The following is a 5710-nucleotide window of genomic DNA, read 5'->3' on the forward strand; positions in this document are numbered from 1 at the left end:
TTTAACAACGAATTACACGAAGCTTATTCTACTGAACTCGCCTGTTGGAAAATCCCAAAATATGAAATGCCTAAATCTTTGATAGAGTAATTATGCTTGTACTTCATCCTCACTGTTCACACCAATGGTTCGCCAAGTGTGCGTCGCGGTTACTAGGGGCACTACGGTGAGCTGTCGATATTGATATGTGCCGATTCGTGCTTTGAAGCGATTCTTGGTTAGACTATTGTGGAGAGCTACGAAAGGGGCAATAGCAGCGGGTGACAAACGTTTGAGAGCCACTGGATTACACTAAAATTTGTAACGCACCCATGTTCCAGGGCATTTTATAAGAAAGCCTCACTGGCGGGGGCACCCTTTTTTCCCCATTAGAGGCGTACGGGGGGGGGAGGGTTCTGTTCACTCTCCCCCCCCCCCCACCCAATCAAAAAAACTAAAATATTAAATATTTTAGTAAAAAAAGAAACATCGAATGTGAAAATGTCTTTTTATGCTTGTTATCTTAGGGGCCATTCAAGTATTACGTCAGCATTGATTCAGACTATGCTGACTTTTAATGACAATAATGACAAGGGCGGGGGGGGGGGGCTTGGATAAAATTGAAATTCCTCTCGAATCAAATACTGAAATTGTCGGTGCCGAATGGCATCATCCCAGCTGCACACCCACTACAATTTTTTCCCTTTACATACCCCACCTCGGACCCTCTCTACTTCATCGAACTTGAAACAATGCTGGACCGATTTCATAATTTACACCTTTCAATTATAGCTGGCGACTGGAATTTACTCGGCATAGACTGGCATAATATGCAGTCCCTCTCGGGAAACCATGATATTAACAATAGAATTCTCGACATTTTCTTCAACTTTAACCACGTCCAAACTATCTTGGAACCTACTAGAATATCCAATCACTCAATCTCTATTTTAGACCTAATAGCGGTTCCCAATAAAATCCCGGTTTCTCATTTTTCTGTTTTTGATGGCTGTTCCGACCACAAAATTCCCATTTTAGATTTCTTTCGTCATCATACCATCCCTTCTTTCAAACTCGCCAAAAAACTCAACTTTAATAAGGCAACTACCCCTCTCATGAAAAATATCCTTCGTACTCACTTTCCTGACTTCATCTCCTCTTCTAACGATATTCAACGTCTCTGGAGTAAATTCAAAGCTGTTATCGAGAAATGCAAAGCCACTGTTCCTACCAAATGCTCCTCATCTAAAAGTCTCTTAAACCCTTGGATCAACCGTGACATTATCAGTGGCGGATTACCGCACAGGCGCATGAGGCGCGCGCCTGGGGCCTCGGCAGAACGGGGGGGCCTCCAAATAGTTGTGTGCTTCATCCTACATATGAATTTACATGCGCATCAACAAATCTCTTGAACTAAGTACAGTATCTGCTCTCCCTTTTTTGTTTAACCGCAATTTTTTTTTTTTATGTATACTGTACGTATAAGAGTTATGGAAGAAAAACGGGAACTGAAAGAAAAGAACAATTTACAAGACGCAGCTCTCAAGGGCCAGTTCTTCCCAGACAAAAAAGAAAGAAGAGACATTGTAAAGCGATCATTCAGGGAGGGTCATTTGCAAACAGTATTTCCCTAAGGGCACAAGCAGGAGGAGGGGTGAGAATAGCAGGTCCTAATGTCTGTCCGAAATGAAAATTGGAGTGAAGGCATAAACAGATGTCTCATTCCACAGTATTAAATGCTTTTATGGGCGCCGATAATACGACAGCTTTGGTGTAAGCTTTTGTATACAGTATAATGGATGGCAAGATGGCTATCGGCAAGCGGCGACATCGACAGGAAGAGACACTCGTACTAATTAAAATGAATGTAGTAGAGCTCTTATTGTGATTTTGTCTCCCACTTGTTTGAATGAAATACTATAAGCTGGTTCAAACAACATATACATTTGCAATCTATGACTGGAACCATACGACCATATGACAAAAAAAAGTGGGGTTTGAAATGAATGCTGAATGACATGCATTCTGAATCACGTGATTTTTCTGTTTCTCTTTTAACACTCCCTCCCCGGCTGAAAAAAATCAAGGGGGTTTCTTTTCCTTCTTTCTAAAAAAAAAGAGCTACATTTTTGGATTGGTCAAGGAGGCTTGGGTAGACAACATCTTTGTGTCAGACCGAAAAGTGTTTATTGTTAATGTAATTGTAATGTGTGTTATTGTAATGAAAAAAAATTTCATGCCGATCCTCAAGATTTCCTTTAGGATTTAGATTGCAGAATCTCCAAAAATAACGGTAAGCAAAACTAAAAATATATAAATTATCTGATAAATTTTTATTTGAGCATTTCAATTCAACTACAGTAGTCTCTCGAGAATTCGGTCGTGCTCTAATCCAGCACGTCCAGTAGTCCAGGATATTTAGGTGGTGTGGTGTCACTTTTCTCCTGATGCCCTAACCCCTTAACATGTTCTAATATTTCTTAATTGCTGATCAAGTCCTGACTATGTCTTTGCACGAAATTTCATATATTATTTCAATGGGTTTCTTCAAAGTTAATCCAGCAATTTCGGTAAAATCTGGCACACCGTGGTCTAATACGTACCGGATTAGCGAGAGTCTACTGCAGGGGTCTTCAACCTTTGAGGCATAGCAGGCCATATTGAAACATTTTATAAAGTACGCGGGCCACAATGTTATACTCTGGCATTTTTCGTTATTAAACGAAACGGGGGGGGGGGGCATAATATAGAAGATTTTTATTCACTCTGAATACAAATAATACAAAGGCAAAGGCCACAACAGGCAGAGTGCCCAACGAGGTGGCTGAAAGAAAAAATAATAATAATTCATATAATAATAGTAAAAATAAAATAGAATAAACAAATAAAAAATAATAATTTCTAAAAAACATTTTTTAAATAATTTCTTTCATTGATAATAATTTTAATTCATTATGAAATAATTTCTTTCATTAAATTTTATTCATTCTGACCTAATTTCTTCCATTAAAAATATAATTCTTATATTTACTCTGATATAATTTCTTCCCTCTATTGAAGAAATGTTTTTCTATTAAATATTATCAGTATCTTTATATCAAATCAAATATATTATATTTGAGATATTATCAAATCTTTATTAATCAGTAATATTAAATTACTAAAACTATGACGGATCTCCATTTTTGCCGTGTGGCTGAAGGCACCAGGACGGACATCTTAGATTACTAAAAATATGATGCAGAATTTTACTGTGATTTTTTTTTTTTTTAATGGGAGTGTGATTATTTTTCATCTAGTACCAGAGAATATCATTATATTTCCTTATCTTATTTTTGTGTTTATGGTTTTGGTGATGCAAAAATAAAAAAAAAGTTATGATTTTCATAATATTGTTCATTTTAGTGAACCATCTCGTTCTTATTAGGGCCAAAAGGGTGCAGTGGTGGATAAACGCAAATTTGTGGGTGGGGGCGGTGGTTGTGACAATGTGTTCAATTTTTGAGGACGGTTCTGATTTTTTTTGGAAAAAATTCTGAATTTTCCCCTTTTTTTAAGCAAATTTATTTTCTTGGTTTGTTATTCAGTCAAAAACGTAGAAAATATTTTTTTTTTCCATTTAATTTTTCTGCTCTCGGGGGGGGGGTGACGCCCCTGATAGGGGGGCCTCCAGATTAGGTTGCGCCTGGGGCCTCCCAAAATCATGATCCGCCACTGGACATTATCCATCTGAAAAGAAGAATTCGGCGTGATGTCTATAAACTCAAATTCCACGACTCTCCTACTCTCAGAAACAAAATCTCGGTCTCCACTCGTAACCTCAAAAAAAGACCTAATTTTTCTCACCATAAATCCAGTTACCTATTCAACTATATACCTATCTTAATATAGCCTATCTTATGCCCATATATATGCCCACTATAATGCCCATATATATGTCCATTATAATGCCCATATATACCTATCTTAAAACAAATCCCTCAAAATTCTGGAATTTCCTCCGCCCCAAATCAGCCGCACCTCTGCACTTAAAACTTCCAACTCGGAACTAACTTCTCCCCTTGATAATGCCTCCGACTTTATATAAGGGGCCATTCAAGTATTACGTAAGCAGATTTTTAGCCATTTTTGACCCCCTCTTCCCACCCTTGTCAGCAAAAGTCAACCAAACACTGACCCCCTCCCCCCCTCCTTGTCAGCAAAATTTCGTCAGCAGCTTAGAATATTTCATATGTTTAAAAAGGGTGGTTGATGACGTAAGAAACCTTCAAACCCCCCTCCCCCCCCCCCTTGTCATCAAAAGTCAGCAAATCCGAAACTTCCTCTCCCCCCCGCCCCCTCGATGCTGACGTAATACTTGAATGACCCCTAATCTGGCCTTCTCTTCTATTTTCTCCTTCGATCCCATTCCCCCAATACTTTTTTTCTGATTTTCTTCACAACTGCAGTTCCATCTCTGTTTGTAAAGCTGGTCTCCTGAATCTTCTAAAAAAGCTAAAACCCCACTCTACTCGTACCGCTCTCCCCCATACGCACGTCTTTGATCCCAATATGCGTTAGGAGGTGGGAGCAGAGCTGACGAAATTTTGCTGACCAGAAGGGGGGGGGGCGTAAATAAAAAAAATAGCTAAAAATCTGCTGCATAATACTTGAATGGCCCCTTAACCAATTTTTGTTAGTTTAATATTACTTTGCTTTCTGAAGGTTAGAAACTCTCTCAAATTCTTTGAAAGAGATTACTTGTGGCCCCCCTCCTCCTCCGAAAACCAATCCTGCGTACGCCTACTCTAATGTGTTCGTAAAACTGCGAATATCGGGTCAAAATGTCAAATTTTTACGAATTTAACATTAATTTTTTTCAGCACTTGCGTATTTAAATACATATTATCGTTGTGTGATACTCTGATGAAAAAAAAACCAATTTCCATTATTTGTCGAATCTCTGTACCCTCGAAGCTAGATACCCGTCAGCATGGGTAAAGAAAAGAGAGTTAAAAGCAGCCACTATTTTTCTCGATATATTTTTAGGACACTCCTATAAATTAAAAGAATCATTAAATTTGTGCCCAGTTGGGCAGTTCAAGAAAACATTAAATGATTTAATCATTGATTAATTTAGTTGCGATACACTCAAAAAGATTGAGGATAAATAATAATATGAAACCTTTTCGAGGTTTGAAGCATTCGCTATAGAGCTCCTTGAAATACTACGCTGACTCATCTGCCATTTTTGAACGAAAGTGTAACGTCAGTATTATCAATATGCTGTTCCCTATCCTGCTTCTTTTCAATGATTTCCAAGAAATAACTTAGAGCATTTGAAACTGAAGCTACTGCAGAAGAGACTTTGGCCCAACAGTGGCACATTTTTTATCTTCACTGGTGGGGCATATAGAAAGGCTAGTGGGGCAAAATTTCCACCAGTTAACGCATCGTCGTGATGCATGGGCTCACCCGGGCACGGCCCGGGGGCTGAAATGCAGAGGGGGAGCTTCATGAACCTTCATGAAAATGAGATCAGGTTAAAATTTTCGAGAGTATAAATGTAAATTGGTAGGCAATCATTTCTATCCAGGCAGGGGCCTCAGAAAAATTATTTAGCCCGAGGGGCCCCCATGATCATTTTAACGGCTCTTAATGGCTTTAGACTGCCGTGAGTAGATTAAAGAAGTTTCATAGTGAATAAATCATAAAAAGAACCTCGTAAATTATTTCAAGTTCAAATTATTTT

Source organism: Pholcus phalangioides, unplaced genomic scaffold (genome assembly GCF_987345545.1).
Source record: "Pholcus phalangioides strain wild (caught in Gottingen) unplaced genomic scaffold, Ppha-v1.0 ptg000007l_1, whole genome shotgun sequence".
Taxonomy (NCBI): domain Eukaryota; kingdom Metazoa; phylum Arthropoda; class Arachnida; order Araneae; family Pholcidae; genus Pholcus; species Pholcus phalangioides.